Here is an 11,837-nt window from a genome sequence, read left to right as displayed (position 1 = left end):
TTATTTGTTTATACTCATCCTTGATAATAAGGCCTTCCTTCCATTTCCTAAATGACGCTTTTTTATTCCTCAAATCTTTTGACAACTGCTTATGGAGCCAACTTGGCTTCCTTAGGCTCCTTCCATCTTTTCTTCTCAAGGAAATTGTTTGTTATTCAGCCTTCAGTATTTCACTTTTAAGAAACTCACAGCCCTCTTGAACTCCCATCTCTTTAAGTCTTTCTGACCATGGGACTTTAAGTCTGTGAAAATCACCTTTCCTGAAGTCCAGTCTATACGTATGACTACGTAAGCGTTTTCTGTTACGTAGAGAAATTGAAAATTCCAAAAGCACATGGTCACTGCTACCAAGTGTGCCCACTACTTCCACCTCATCTACCCGTTCTTCCCTATTGATGAGAATCAAGTCTAAAATAGCAGAGCCCCTGGTTCCCCTCCCTCTGGGAAATGAAGCTGTTGGCAAGACAAGTTAAGAATTTAACGGAGTTTTCATTTTTAGCAGAGTTGGTCTGCCAACAGATATCTGGGTAATTGAAGTCACCCGTGACCACTGTTTGAAAATTGTGTAATTTGGTCTACCAGTATCTCATTCAAGTCCTCTGACTGGCTTGGTGGTCTATAGCAGACCCCCACAATAATACCACTCTTATTTCCTACTACTTTTATATTTACCCAAATAAACTCAATTGAACTTTCATGCTCAGGTACCTGTATTTCTTCACAAGTATAAAGATTCCTAACATATATTGCTACACATCCCCCCTTCATTTCTTGACTGTCCCTTCTGAATAGATTGTACCCCTCAATTTTAGTATTCCAGTTGTGAGTATTATCCCACCAGATTTCTGTGATTCCTATTAGGTCCAGACCCATTCTTTCAAAACCCGTACTGAGTCTTAGACATCACAGCTCTCTGTTCCAGCTGCACAAGTACCGACAGTTCGATGATATGTTCCAAAATTTTGCCAGCTGCAGATGTCAAGGTGACAGGTCAATAGTTACCCAGATCCTCTTTTTTCCCTTTCTTGGAGATGGGGACAATATTTTTCCACCTCCAATCATCTGGCACCTCACCTGTTCTCCAAGAAGTTTCAAAAATAATGGACAGAGATTCAGAGATTACATCTTTTAGTACCCTTGGATGCAGTTCAACTGGCCCAGAAGACTTTGTTTCATTTAAGGAAACTAGGTGTTTGTGGACTGCTCCAACAGTGATCCTAGGCCACCATTCCCGTCCTCTGTGTTGTGTTACGTTTTTGCCACATTGAACACTATTTCCCTCACAAGAGAAGACCGAGGAGAAATAGGAGTTAAGCAGTTCAGCCCTCTCTTCATCATCGGTTATAATTTCACTTTCTTGTCCTAGCAGTGGTCCTATGGTGTCCCTACACTTTTTCTTACTTGATAATAGCTAAAGAAGCCTTTTTTGTTTTGTTTAGCATTTCTTGCTAGCCTAAGCTCATATTGAGCTTTTCTAACACTCCCCCTACAGTCATTTGTTTATACTCCTCCTTGGTAATAAGGCCTTCCTTCCATTTCCTAAATGTCTGTTTTTTATTTCTCAAATAATCTGACAACTGCCTATGGAACCACCTTGCTTCCTTAGGCTCCTTCCATCTTTTCTTCTCAAGGGAATTGCTTGTGATTGAGCCTTCAGTATTACACTTTTAAGAAATTTCCACCCCTCTTGGACTCCCATCTCCGTAAGCCTTTCTGACCACAGGACTCTACCCAACTTACCTTTGTCTGTTAAAATCAGCTTTCCTGAGAGCCAGTTTGGTGTAGTGGTTAGGAGTGTGGACTTCTAATCTGGCATGCCAGTTTCGATTCTGCGCTCCCCCACATGCAGCCAGCTGGGTGACCTTGGGCTCGCCACGGCACTGATAAAACTGTTCTGACCGAGCAGTGATATCAGGGCTCTCTCAGCCTCACCCACCCCACAGGGTGTCTGTTGTGGGGAGAGGAAAGGGAAGGAGACTGTAAGCCGCTTTGAGCCTCCTTTGGGTAGGGAAAAGCGGCATATAAGAACCAACTCTTCTTCTTCTGAAGTCTAGTCTATACGTCCAACTATGGAAAGGTATTCTCTTTCCTACATTCCCTGGACCGTATGGGAGAGCGGTATAAAAATATAAGAAAATAAATAATAAACAATTGGAAATTCCAAAATCACATGATCACTACTGCCACGTGTGTCCACTACTTCCACCTCATCCAATACCTTGAGCCTGATCCGGAAGCAGACTGGTAACCAGTGCAGAGGTTGCAACACCAGCTGAATATGGGCCCTCCGTGGTGTTCTAGTGCAGCTGCATTTTGTACCAGTTGTATCTTCCGGGTCAGAGCCAGGGGGCGGCCCACATAGAGCGAGCTACGGAATTTGGGAAAATCCTTATTCTGCTTCTGCCTCTTCTTAGAGGCTTGAGGATTTATATAAGTTTAAGAAACAGGATGCTGAATTCCTTTCTAGGCATGCAAATTCAGACACTATTTTCTCACCCATTCTACCATCTACCGCCCTCCCCTGAGGCTCAGGTAGAACCAATAGTCACTCTGCTCCCACAATAAGGAAGACATCTAGGGAAGCTACGGAAATTAGTGTGATCAATATGGAAGCCATTATGAGTAGGTACCAGGTGGCATTGTGGGACAGGATGCTTTCCTTTTTGGATGGTATGCCAGAGGACAGGCACCAGCAGCTATACTTGATGGCCAACACCTTGGGAAGAAACAACTGAAGGTGTCTGACCATGGAGCAGACTGCCATGTACATTTGATGTCCGCCCTGAGAAGATATCTAGCCCTGAGAAGATATAGCTGATTATGGTTGTCAACTAGTGATGTTAAAGCTAAAATTGAGGATCTCCCCTTGGATGGGTCAGACCTTTCCAGGCAAGATGCTGACGATTTCCATGAGAAAATGAGGAAGTACAAGTTAGCAGCTCGTAACTTGGGCATGGCTACTTCCCAATCTCACCCTACGAACAGGTACTGGTGTAGAGGCTTTTGAGCCCCAAATCATCTCCAATTACCTTTGAACACTCCCCGAACTATTACCAATCAAGGGAAGAGGCATGGACATAGAAATAGAGTCCATATCCAAACAGCTAGTTATCAACCCAGTGCTGAGGCCTAGCTCCAATCACTAAGTCTGCTCTTATCATTTTACAGAAGGTTATCATTCTTTGTTGACTCCTGGAAAGCTTGTGTTTCTGATTCATGGGTCTTATCTATAATAAAATATGGTTATTACTTAGAGTTCTCATTAACTCAACCTAACATACCAATTGGACATCAAAGTCCATATTCAGACCAAGTCCAATTTTTTCCCAAGTTCATCAGGGGGCAGTGGTTTGCCTAGGTATGCATCCCATGCTTCCTGGTTTCTGCTCCGGATACTTCCTGGTGCATAAGAAAGTCCAATACTGGACTTGCATGATTTGAATAAATACATTCTCATGCAGAGTTTAGAATGTTATCCCTACAGGAACTGATTTCCCTATTAAGCCTTTGGTTACTGGTGGTGGACTTGCACAATGCACACTTCCATATCGCCATACACCTGGCTTGTACAAGATTCTGCCAGGTTCTATACTGGGCGTGGCACTATGATTATACCGTCCTCCCTTTTTGGTTATCCTTGACTCCAAGGGTCTTCACAAAATCTGTTGCCCCTGTTGTGGCTTAATGTGTTGCCCCTGTTGTGGCTTTCCTGGGGCAAAGAGGTTTGAGAGCATATCCCTATTTACACACCTGGTTACTAGTTGCAAACACAAAGGATGGATTAAAATGTCTCTACACTAATGCACAGAGTATGGGAAACAAGCAGCAATCCTATTAGAGGAAGGGGACTATGACCTAATAGGAATCACAGAAACTTGGTGGGATAATTCAATTGGAATACTAAAATTGAGGGGTACAATCTATTCAAATGAGACAGAAAAGTAAAGAAGGGGGTTGCAGTTCATGTTAATAATATGTATACTTGTGAAGAAATACAGGTACTTGAGCATGAAAGTTCAGTGAAGTGTATTTGGGTAAATATAAAAGGAGTAAGAAATGAGAATGGTATTATTCTTTTTTTTATTGTGGGGGTCTGCTACAGACCACCAAGCCAGTCAGAGGACTTGAATGAGATACTCCTAGACCAGCTTACAAAATTCTCAGATAGAAGGGACACAGTGGTCATAGGTGATTTCAATTACCCAGATATCTGTTGGACTACCAAGTCTGCTAAAAATGCAAACTCCAAGAAATTCTTGATTTATCTTGCTGACAGCTTCATTTCCCAGAAAGTAGAGAGGGGAACTAGGGGTCTGCTATTTTAGACTTGATTCTCATCAATAGGGAAGAACTGGTAGATGAGGTGGAAGTAGTGGGCACACTTGGTAGCAGGGACCATGTGCTTTTGGAATTTTCAACTGTGGGAAAGAACAAACCTTTACATAGTTGGACATAAAGACTGGACTTCGGGAAAGCAAATTGTAACAGCAGATTGGTGGAAAGAAAGACTGGTCAGAAAGACTGAAGGAGATGGGAGTCCAAGAGGGGTGGGCGTTTCTTAAAAGTGAAATACTGAAGGCTCAAAAATAAGCATTTGCCTAAACAAAAGATGGAAGGAGCCTAAGGAAGCCAAAGTGGCTCCACAAGCAGTTGACAATTTTTTTATTTATTTATTATATTTATATACCGCCCTCCCCGGGGGCTCACGGCGGTTCACATAATAACACAAGAACAATACATGGAACAGTCTTTAACAGTAGTCCCCAACCTTTTTGAGGTTTGTGGCCTGGGAAGTTTTTAATTACGGGGGGGCGGGGAGAGGGAGCTGCGGCCTGGTGGTTGGGGACCACTAGTCTATAAAACATTTGAATAACCGTGCAATAATAACTGATAATTGTAAACATATAACATTATTATAGTATAACCAATATGGTACTAAAGTATGGTACTAAAAGAACTTGCAGATGTAATTTCTTTTTTTTTATACATAATTTTTTATTTTCCCAAAAAGATAGAAATAACATAGATACGTATAATAAACATTAATGAAGCAATTGTTTAGAATCTAAGCATATTAGAACCCGCTCTTTTCCCTTCTGATTTACTTTTTTAGATAGTTCAGATAAGGACCCCATTGTTCCTGGAAATCTTCTTCTGGTTTTCCATTAACCATTAATGTCAATTTAGCCATCTTGGCGAGATCTGCCAATTTGCTCAGTCTTCTACTGATGGTAGCTCATGCGTTTTCCATTTTCTAGCCAGCACTAATCTTGCCGTCGCGTAGAAGAATAAACTTCTTGTGTGTGTTGGGAGGCACTGCGGTGGTAAACTTAATAGCATATATTCAGGCTTCATAGGAAAAGTCAACTCCCACATTTTCTGCATTATTGTATGAACCTTAGCCCAGTACTTATATATTTTTTCACACTTCCACCACATGTGATAGAAAGAACCTACTTTATCTGCACATTTCCAACACTTATTATCACAACTTTTTGCAATTGCAGCAATCACTTTTGGTGTTACATACCATCTATAAAACATTTTATACCAGTTTTCACTAAGAATCTGACTGTTAGTAAGCTTTGGAATTCTAGTCCATATGGGATCCCATTGTTCTAAGGTCACTTGGGTCTCAAAGTTTTGCATCCATTTGATCATGCATGGTTTTATCTGTTCCATCTCAGTTTCATATTTCAATAAGAGTTTATATATTAGTCCTTGTAAGTGTGGTTTTTCTTGTATTAATAGGTTTTCAAATTCTGGTATTGGAGCCTCTAAATTTAATGGATGCTGGAATTCTGCTTTGAACCTAGATAGGAGTTGGTTATATTCCAGCCATTGGATTTCCACTCCTTCTTTCTCTAAAACATATCTTTCTTTGAACTTGCCGAATTTTAAGAGTTCTTTGTATCGTAAACAAGTCAATCTTTTTTGTTGTGTTTTGCTGAAATGGGCTTCAATTGGTGATTTTAATATAGATGGCATCGGAGATAGTCTGCTACCATACTTTGTCCAAATTTTTAACAGTCCGTTAATCTAAGAGTTCCCAGGTGTCTTTTGTCTTTTGTCCTGGACTGCCCAAAGTCTCAAGCAGAGAATGGGGATTGGGTTTGATCTTCTACATGCAAGACACTGTCTCTTCTGTGGAGCTGCGGCCTTTCCCTACAGTGACACTTAGACTGGCACATGACTGGCACCTGTCGGCCAAAGTCTTTCATGGAAACCGTTGCCTAAGGCCTCTTTTTCAAATATCAGTTCTCTTAATTGTGGCTCTCGTATCCAATCTGCTATGTACGTAAGTGCCACTGCATGATAGTACAGCTTTAGGTTTGGTATTCCTTGTCTTCCTCTCCTTTTTTCATCTTGTATTTTAAAGGCAATTCTTGGTCTTTTTCCGCTCCATATGAATTTGTTAATACCAGACTGCCATTTTTCCTGTACCCTGGCTCTTCCTATAATTTCTACTGGAATAAAACATTTTTTGGCAATATGCTCATCTTGACTGTTGCTATTCTAGCAGACCAGGATAATTTCATTTCATTCCACCTCTTGATATCTACTTGGATATTACTCCAAAGTTTTTCATAATTACTGGTGAAAAGATTTTTGAAGTCGTACAAAAAAGTCTTTGTAGAAAGTTGTACAAAAAAGTCTTTGTAGAAATCCTCCTTAGCGTTGTTGGGAGCATGTAAGTTGACCAAAACAAACTTTTGCCCATCGGGAGGTTTGATCTTCAGGAAGACATAGTGTCCCTCTGGATCACTGAATATTATATCTGCTGAGATATTGGAGTTTTTGATATAGGCTGCAACACCTCTTTTCTTTATGGTAGCCGAAGCTAGGAACTTTGTTCCTAGATTTCTGTTTTGCAATAGTCAATGATGTTTCTTCGCAATGTTAGTTTCCTGTAGGCACAATACATCATAGTTCAATTTTTTAAATTGATTACAGACTTTGGATCTTTTACTTGACATGTTTAATCCATTAATATTTATTGAAATTATATTTAACAGTTCCATTTCTTTCTTTTTTTTTGGTACGGCTCCTGATCCAGATGCTCTCTGTGAATTCTGATGTTTTGAAAGCTTCTTCTGCTCTTTTGCCAGCTCTGAGACTTTAGATAAGATATCCGCTAATTCTTGTGCTTGTAGAGTTTCTATGATTTTCCTTCCAGTTGGCAAAATGACTTCTAATGCAAATGGAATTCTCCAAAAGTATCTAATATTTTGTCCAATCAGCATTTGTCTGAGGAAATTGTGCCCTTTTTTGAAGTGTTGCTATCGGTAAGTCTTGAAACACCTTAACTTCCTGATCTTCGAGGGAAAATAGATCTTCTCTGTGTTTGCTTTGAAATTCAATTTTTGTTGACTTGGATTCAAAGCTTACAAAAATGTCCCTTGGTTGGCTGTTCCTTTTTGATGCTCTTGAGATTACTCTGTACACTTTTTCAATTTGTGGTTCGTCTTCTTCCAGGTAATCTGCAATTGCCGTAGTCAGCTCCTTTGTTAAATCATTCTTGCCAAACGATTCTGGCGCGCCTCGGATCCTGACATTTCTCCCTCGTGTTTCTGCTTCTATCGCCTCAAACTTCTCCTCTGCCCCCTCTTTCCATTTTTCAAGTTATTCGATTTTCTTTACATTTTCATCAACTGTTTTGATCCCATCTATTCTGTCAGAGAGCTCCTTTTTGCAGTTTTGGATCTCTTTAGAGAGTTCCTTTAGATTGTTCCTTAAGTTGATATTTAAGTGCTTCTTCTGTGAACGCTTTTAATTCTTTACCTTGCTTCTCCAAAAGTCGGGCTATTCTTTTCTCCATATCACCACTTTCTTCTTCCCCGGATATTTCTGATTCTAGCTCCACAATATCCTGTTGCAGTTTTGCTAATTCTTTTTCCTTTTCCTTGATCTTTCTCGCTTTTGCCGCCGCTGACATCCCTTTCTTTTGTCTCCAAAAGGCCCTTACGTCAACAGTGAATTTTCTTGGTGACCTGTTTGCTTTTGGGAGTTTTCTGTCTCTTTTCTCAGACATACAACAGAGGCAATCCTAATTAGTTATTAGTCAATAAAATGCATACAACAAATGCAGCCCCAATTGATTGGCAGTCAGGAAGGTACTTTAACCAGTCTATTAATATCTTACTAACTTTACAAGCTACCTGGACCGAGTATTCTAAACAGAGTACCAGTTTCCAAGTTCTGAGTGTCCTGAGTGTCCTGCAGTGCCTCCTTATTGCCCAGAACTGCTACTTCGGTTTAATAAGGTGTTGATTTATTCCTTCTCAGGGAGATGTCCAAAATAGTGTGTTTCCGGGACAACCACACAGTAAACTTGCAGCAGATGCAGTTGTATGTGAGCGATGTGAGCAGTTTTGGCCTGTTAAGAAAAGGGGCATGATAAGCAAAAATATGGATATATTGTATTTTGAAAGAATTTTGTTTTAAAAAGTTTAAAAAATATATAAAAATTGTCAAAATTATCAAAAGGGGGAAAAATTAGTCATAGAAGATATATAAAAAGAAAACAATACTGGAGTATTAGAATCAGAAAAAAATGACCAGGAACAGTCTTCGAGCCAATAGAAAAAAGAGAAAATGAAATATAATAGCCAAAGGGTAAAAAAGAGGGAGCTCAGTAGGAAAAATTATAGTGGCTTTTAAAGAACCAAAGAGCCAAGAAAAAAACAAGATGCAAAGAGCAAACAATCAGTGATAACACTCCAAAAACAAAAAAATTGGCTTAGATAAAAATAACTCCTCAAAATGTAGGTATCCAAAGGGTTAAAGTTGGAAAGAAGAAAACATTATGTTGCATGCAATTCCTCTTTGTCCACTGGATGGCAGCAGACTCTTAGTTTCTATGAACCTCTGGGTCAGAAGAGGAAGAAAGCGGAAAAAGGCTCCGTCTGGACTTTGAGGGAAATGCTCCGTCTGGCTTCGGTCTTTTTCTGAGAGCTGAGATTTGCTTTCCTCTGTCAGTGCCGTTAGCTGATTTCCCTCAAAGTCCAGACGGCAAATGTAGTTTCTGAACCTCTGTCCGCTATTTTTGAAACTTCTTGGAGAACAGGTGAAGTGCCAGACGACTGGTTCTCCATCTTTGGGCATGTTTAAACAGGGGCTGGAGAGCCATATGATGGAGAGGCTGATTCTGTGAGGATTCAAGGGGGTGGCAGGGGACAGTGGAGGAGCGACAGGGCTGTGAGTGTCCTGCATTGTACTAGATGATCCAGGAGGTGCCTTCCAACTCTGTTACTCTATGATTCTATGACTCCCGTTCCCAACTTACTTTTGTTATATCCCTAGTCAAGAATGTCTTCACTGATTTTGGATTTCTCATAAATGCCGAAAATTCCATTTTGGCACCTTCCCAAAGATGTATGTTTATTACAATCATAGAATCATAGAATTGGAATCCTACAGTGCACAATGCAGGACACTCACAACCCTCTCGCTCTTCCACTGCAACCTGCCACACACTTAAGCAGGGGTAGTCAAACTGCGGCCCTCCAGATGTCCATGGACTACAATTCCCAGGAGCGAATGCTGGCAGGGGCTCCTGGGAATTGTAGTCCATGGACATCTGGAGGGCCGCAGTTTGATTACCCCTGCACTTAAGCCTTCACAGAATCAGCCTCTCTGTCAGATGGCTCTCCAGCCTCTGTTTAAAATTCTCCAAAGTGGGAGCACCCACCACCTCCCGAGGAAGCCTGTTCCACTGAGAAACCGCTCTGTCAGGAACTTCTTCCGGATGGAATTTCTTTTAAATTAATTTCATCCCATGGTTCTGGTCCGTCCCTCCGTTGCAAGAGAGAACAACTCTGCTCCATCCTCATGTGGAAGCCTTTCAAATACTTGAAGATGGTTATCAGATCCCCTCTCAGTCGTCTCCTCTCTAGGCTAAACAGAGCAAGCTCCCTCAACCTTTCTTCATATGTCTTGGTCTCTAAGCCCCTCACCATCTTTGTTGCCCTCCTCTGGACACGTTCTCGTTTGTGTGCTTGCCCATGCTGCCCCCACCATTGGGGTCAAGGCATTACAGGTGTTGATAACCCCTGTTGTATATGCATCCTCTGCAGAACTGGCTCCTTAGGCATTTTAAGCCACTAAGAGATTTGCCTCGTTAGAGATTTTGTATCCCTTGGTACCTTGGTACCTAACCCTCTTTGCACTGATGGACGAGTTCTATGAATTTACTCCAAGGTACCCCCTTTGGTGTTCCCGTTCATGACATTATGGTGTTTACAGATACTTCTCTATCAGGATGGGGGGCTCATTGCTCAGATGTGGTTGCTAGAGGTTTTTGGCCTCCTCCTCCAACATTAACATCTTGGAGATGAGGGCAATAAATCAAGCCCTCCATTCTTTTTCAGATACCCTGCAGAGTCGGCACATCCTTGTGGCTTCGGACAACACTACAACTGTTTTTTACATCAACCAGCAAGGTGGCATGGGGTCTCCCAGGTTCTGCAACAAATCTGTACAAATATGGGCCACAACCATAAATATAGGCACCACCTTGAGTACAGTGCACCTAACAGGCTCTGCCAATACACTTGCAGCCACTGTCAACTGGGATATCTCCCAGTTGCAGAAATGAAAAATCCAATGGCATTATCTTTAACCTTTATTCCAACGAGACCTAGCCCAGATAGATCTTTTTTCCAAAAACCTCAGTATAACCAGTTTTGTTCCAGTGTTTTCCAACTCCACTGGGGGGGGCATGTTATTTTATGTGTTCCCACCAATAGGCCTTCTGTCCAAGATTCTGGCAAAACTTCTACAGCAGTGGTCCCCAACCTTTTTATCACCAGGACCACTCAACGCCTTTTACTGAGGCCCGTGGGGGGGGGGTAGTTTACTCCTTTACTCTCAACCACTGCCTTCAAAATAAGATACAGACACGCCACAACAATGAACATAAGGAACATTTTATTTTCATGGAAGTTTTAACTCATGACAATGACAAATCAATGGGAATCCTGAGCTTGTTTCTCTGCAATGAGATAGTCCCATCTGGGAGTGATGGGAGACAATGACACCCGAAGTGTGTTGTAAAGGGCCGGGGAGATGAAGTAAAGGGCCGGAGGGAGGGAGAAGGCATCCTTCGGGGCCCACCTCCAATTAGTCAAAGGACCACATGTGGTCCGCAGCCCACAGGTTGGGGATCGCTATTCTACAGGATGATACTCATTGCATTCTCCCAGCACCATGGTGGCCTGGGAAGATTTGGTTATCTACTCTCTGGAAACTCTCCCAAGGTCAATCTGTGCCTCTCCCCAAGAATCCAGACCATTGGCACCCCAACCTGCACTGGTTGCATGTCATGACCTGGAAGACAGGCCAGTAGTAGATCAAGTTTCCCAGGTTATATTAGCATTCAGGAAACCAGCCACTCTCTGCTCCTACATATTGAAGTGGTTCATGTGATGCACTTCCAAATATGGGATAGATCCAATTTCCTGGCCAATCTGTGATATCCTCTCCTACCTTTTGGAGCTGAAAGATACAAGGTTATGGAATTCTTTTGTTAGGGTTTACGTAGCTGCTATATCTTCAAGGCATGTGCTAATTAATGGTATTTTGCAGGTTTTGTCACCTGGATTTAAGCCACTTATGAAGGGATTGATCAATCTATATCCTGTTTCGTTCCTGGTTTATCTGTGATTGCTATCATGTGTTTTGTCTATTTTAGTTCATAAACTTTTTGAACTTATGGGACGGTATGCTCTTGTTTTTTTGTCCTATCAAAGTTTTTTATGCTCATCACTTCCGCTTGTAGGATGGGGAACTGTCAGCCTTGACCTTTGTACCTGCCTTCCTCCAGCTATATGGAGAAA

The sequence above is a fragment of the Paroedura picta genome, chromosome 14 (assembly GCF_049243985.1).
Source record: "Paroedura picta isolate Pp20150507F chromosome 14, Ppicta_v3.0, whole genome shotgun sequence".
Taxonomy (NCBI): Eukaryota; Metazoa; Chordata; class Lepidosauria; order Squamata; family Gekkonidae; genus Paroedura; species Paroedura picta.
This window is presented reverse-complemented; position numbering follows the sequence as displayed.